The sequence below is a fragment of the Lipotes vexillifer genome, unplaced genomic scaffold (assembly GCF_000442215.2).
Source record: "Lipotes vexillifer unplaced genomic scaffold, Lipotes_vexillifer_v1.1 scaffold63, whole genome shotgun sequence".
In the NCBI taxonomy this organism is placed as follows: domain Eukaryota; kingdom Metazoa; phylum Chordata; class Mammalia; order Artiodactyla; family Lipotidae; genus Lipotes; species Lipotes vexillifer.
This window is the reverse complement of record NW_006784492.1, coordinates 51,080-56,433: the sequence shown is the minus strand read 5'-3', so window position 1 is coordinate 56,433 and position 5,354 is coordinate 51,080. Positions and strand designations below refer to the sequence as shown.

The window sequence follows — 5,354 nt, the reverse complement described above, 5'->3', positions numbered from 1 at the left end:
TGCTGGGGGCAGGGTGGCTCTGAGGTCAGGGAGGAGGGGATGAGCCTAACCCAGGGTTGCCTACAGGACAGGGCTCCATAGAAAAGTCAAGGGGTGTTACTAATGCACCTGCTTTCTCTACTTTAGAGAGAAAGGAGAAACTGCAGTGCAAATAGCGCTCATCCAAGATCACATGGATGGACGGAGTGTGCAATTCAATTAAACACAAGGATGTCAATATAATACTCTACATCCCAAGCTGCTGCCACTTCTCAAAGTCTTATTTTACTGACTACAGTCAGCATACCACACAGACCTCACACTCTTAGGTGTAAAATAATGTTCAGACAATGGCTAACTGCTTCTATATCCCCAAAGGGCTAGAAACAAGCCCCTGCCCAGAGACTTTCTCAAAAGCCTCCTAGGAAGACTTCTCAGCCCAGACAAGGAAATGAACAGCCTGGTCAACAGCATCAGATAACAGGCGCTCGCTTCCCACCCAGACCTATGACTTGAGGTGTCTCTGAGGCAGGCACCACAGAAATGAGGTGGAGAGGGTCAGTCCAAAGAGGAAGCCAGAAAACAAATCAGGCTTGATAACTACATCCAAAAAGAATCTGAGTGTCAGCAGGTCACCAGTACACGGTACTAACTAGAAACACCTAAACCACAAGACTACTAAGATTTGGAGGGAACTCTAGTACCAAAGAAATTTAAAAACTAACCAACAAACACCTCTATTGAATCCCTAATGCAACCTCAGTTTCCAACAAGTACACCTGAAGGAAGAGGCTCTTACAATTATGCAAATCCACGGAAGACACACCCTCCAAAAGGCACTACAGATGTGGCCAGGGAAGAAAATGGACAAGGAAGAGTCTCCAAAGGGGAAAGTCAGGGTCCAAAAAGAAGGACAGACAGAGCCTGAATGAGAAGACAAGCCCAAGGCATGCGGAGAGGGGCTTCCCGATGACTGGTCAGTAAGAGTCCATCACCACATGGACTGGTGACTGTGTGTCTCCCACTGGTCTCTTTCCTAAAAGAGACTCTTACTGATAAGCTATTTTGCGGACTGCACCAAAATGCCAGCCTTCCCTTCTCAGACACACGCCTCCTGGTTAGAAGCTCCACAGCCTAGCTTCCCTGCAGTCGGGGATAGACAGGTGACTTAGTTCTCACAGATGAAATGGGAACAGAAGTAGCAGGTGGAGCTTCTGCCTGGCTGGCTCGCCCTGGGCATCCCCCTTTTAGTTCCCTCCGACTGGAACAAACATTCCTAACACCCAGTTTCTGATTATACAGATAAAGACAACAAGAAGGCTGCAGAGCAACAGGATGGAAGGAGCCTGAGTCCCAAGTGACCACAAGAGGCAGAGGTCCCTCATCACCCACCCTCATGAGTCACTCACTTCAAAAACACTGTGATGGAAACAACCCAAATGTCCCAGTGGATGGATAAATGACACAGCCGAATGACGGAACACTGCTTGGCAGTAAAAAGCAGCAAACCACTGATTCACACAAGGATGAATCTCAATGTATCAGCTTCAAGATACGTAAGGATAATTCCATTTATGCCACGTTCTGGAAGACACAAAACCAGGGGAACCTAAGGTGATCAGTAATTTCCAGGGGCCTGGCGGAGGAGGGGGGAGTTGACAGCAAAGAGGTAAGAGGCAGGGAGAATCTTTAGGAGGTTATGGCACTGTTCTAAATCTTGATTGTAGTAGTAGTTACACAGCTTTATGCAACTGTCAAAATTCACTGATCTGTACATTAAAAAGGGTACATTTTACTATATATATGTATGTGTGTGTCTGTGTGTGTGTGTGTATATATAAATAAAATACCTCAATTTAAAGAAGAAAGCGCTATGAGAATTTAAATGCTCTCTTCTTTGAGCCACCACATTAAAGTCTCTATTACAGCAGCTCAGAGGTTACCTAGTTTAAGACAGCCATCAAGAAAATTAAGGAACACTGACCACTCCAAGCACGTTAGGAAGCAAACTCACTCACTTATCCACTACGCTTTTCCAAAGTGAGAATCTGCCGAAGGCCTTAAGTGAACTGAATTCATACACCCAGTCTCCCAGCTATATAGGTAGTGGCCCCTCCCTGGGTAGCCTCTTACTTACCGTGAGGTCTAAATGATTCCTAGGGGGATGGTAATCAGAAAAAGGTCGACAAACACTAAACTGAGTGGACTCCACTACTTAACGATGGTCAGAATAGAAAAGTGATCAATACAAATGTGGGCTTCAGAAAGAACCTTGTCTCCCTCCTCACACGTGGAATAAACCACAAGAATACAGGTAACAATAAACAATACAGCTCTCTGGACCTGCCGCCTGATTTCCTTAAGACCTACTGTGCTGTTCCCCCAAGCCAGAACTTGAGCAAAAGTTTATGAAACTAGCAGAAAGTCAAAGAGAAAATATCAGTCTCACCCAGCAAAATAAAAATACATTCTTCTGTTGTCTGTTTGCGTCTAGCTCCTGCTCCGAGCTCCTTGTGGGGAAAGCCTGCCTTATTCACCCGGGACCCTGCCCTAGGCCCGGCCGTCGGCCAGCACCTCCATCACACTCTTCGGTAGTAACTGTTCCTGCAATTTCCTCCGCAGGGATGACAGACTCACTAAGAGCAAGGGCCATATCGTGTCTCTCTCACTGGCACTCAGCACAGCACCTACACTGGAGAAGGTGTTTCAGACAGACAACAAAGGAATGGATAAGTAAGCTTTTGCTGTAGGAGAGTAGGTTACATACACGTTAAAACTGACTCAAAAGTTCTTAAGTCAGTCTTACAAACAGGATTCAGAAGATAAATGATAACTGCTTTAAACTTGAGTTTGCATAACCAAGAGATGGAAAGAAAAGTAGAAACAGCAAAGCTTAAAAAAGAGAGAAACTGTAGGGCAACCCCACAGGCTTGACTTCAAGCACTTTGTGGAGTCCGAGCTGCAGCCCTCAGCCCCTCTGGCTGTGACCAAGACGTCAATCACGGCACGTCTGATGACCCTGACTTTCACGACTTTACTGCCAGAATGAGGGCAGCACACGTTCTATCATGGTCAGCTACAAAGAAAGCACATGTTTTAAGTTTCTCTTCCTAACTCATCCACAATCATTTTCCAGCAATCCAAACACTTTTGAGGGGGAAAAAAATCTACCGCAGTATATTTAAATTTTCATCTTCTCCACACTCAATAGATAATAGCCCTAAAATCATAAGATTCTTCAGACAGACAGTCAGAGTCTTCAGTGGTCACTAGTCTTGCTATTAAAATTTAAACAATAATTGCTAAGTACCTATTTTGGGTGAGGAGCATAAAAACAAACCACCTGACTGCTACCAAAATACTTATCCTGTAGAATTTTCTCTTTTATCACACTGAAGAATACCCACATTTTAAAGTGTGAGGATCAGACTTTACCCTCAGACACCCCAACAAAGAGGCATTAACCAAAAATATCAGAAAACGAAAAAAACAACCCTTCCAACACTACCCACTGAAAGATGTCAGGGCAGCAATGTAGCCCAAAAGTAACAAACACCCCCACCCAGTGCAAACACCAACCGGGCTTAAGCAGGCCCAGTATAGTCTGGCCTCAGGCTACTTTCCTCCGTCAGGAAACCTGCGGGGGAACTCTGGCCACTGGAAATAACTCAGTCGTTTTGGTCATGCACCTTCAAACTCAGTTCTTGTACATGCCATGGTCCCTGCTTCAAATACCTCCTTCCCGTCTTATTTTGTCCAATAAACCAACTTGGACGTTTAAGAAAACTACAACTATTTCATTCCCCCATGGAATTTAATTAGGCTGATGAACTAAGTTGTCAAACTGACCTGTTCTACGAGAAGAGTAAGTATGGAAATTAAGGTGAAAACGGAACCGCCTTGCTCTAGGCAGGAACTGGATGAGCAGGGTGAGAGCTGGATAAACAAGGTAAGAACAGTCCTGATCCTTCAGCTGCTTTTATAAATGTGCTTATTTTAACTCCACCTTCAAAATGAAAACAAACCCCAGTCAGCCCCCTCTAACTGTGTAATGAAGCGATCTGTACACAAACACGCATCTGTAAGGAGGAGGAACATAAAAATCAAGGACTCCACAGGCAATACTACAATCACGTTAAAACGATTATCAAAGAACTAATTCTGAAAATGGGAATTCAAGCCCTCTCATCAAAATTCTTATTTTTAGAATTATGTACGAAAAATTTGACTCCAGGTTGAGGGTGTGCAAGGGAGGACCTGGACTACCCCAGGAATTGAAAACCATCACCTATCTTGCACTTGTCTTGCTATTTGTGGTCACAGGTACTGTCACATACACATTTTCGAGTCGGTGCCTACACACCCCACACGATGAGTAAACCTGAGTGAGCTCCAGAGGCTGCCCCGCCTGCAGGAGCAGGGCAGCAGGTGGCCGGGCAGAGACCCAGGTCTCCTGACTCGGCATCAACTGCTCTCTAACTTTCACCAAGTACTGTACTAGTGAGACTGTTCCTAGAAGATCAGGACTCTTTCGGATCTTTTTTTTTTTTTTAAAGAAGGAATGGAACACCAAAGTCATTTTGGAATTATGTTTCATACATAATTTTAAAATAAAAGTACTGCTTAAGGGAATTCCCTGGCGGTCCAATGGTTAGGACTCAACACTTTCACTGCCAAGGGCACAGGTTCAATCCCTGGTCAGGGAACTAAGATCCCACAAGCCGCTCGACACGGCTGAAAAGAAAAAGTACTGTTTGATTAGGGGAAGCAAGGCCTACGATTTCCCCACCACACAGTCTATATCACAGAAAAGGGCTGTGAAAGCCTTTCTTACTAGTAATTTAACTGAGTACTGCAGCAATTACTAATAGAAGAAGGTGCAATTCAAACTGCAAATCTACGCTAAGTGAAAAAGGTCTGACACAAAAGGCCCCACGTGTATGATTCCGTTCACAAGAAATGTCCAGAACAGGCAAATCCACAGAGACAGAAATAGATTAATGGTTGCCAGGGACTGGGGGAGGGAAAATGGGGACTGACTGCTAATGGAGAGGGGCTTTCTTTTTGGGGTGATGAAATGTTCCAGAAATTAGACAGTAGTGATTGTTGCAGAACCTTGTGAATATATTACAAACCACTAAGTTGTACATTTTAAAATGGTGAATTTTATGATATGTAAATCATAATCTCAATTTTTAAAAAAATCTGTCTGCAAATCCCAGCAGCTCTTCCTCCCCAGAGGAAGGAATGTGACCATTCCTAGCCACCAGCACTGTTGCTCCCAGCCCGGCACAAGCTGCCAGCACCTCCAGCTTTGATTACTTCAACAGCCTCCCGACTGATTTGATTACTTCAATCAGCTTTGATTACTTTAA

General features: G+C 44.4%; 1 protein-coding gene across 1 annotated transcript in view; it reads right to left on the bottom strand.

Moving 5' to 3' along the window:
• The window catches only part of HTT (huntingtin), a 161,906-nt gene that overhangs the window by 125,296 nt on the left and 31,256 nt on the right, over positions 1 to 5,354 (bottom strand). The window lies entirely within an intron of this gene.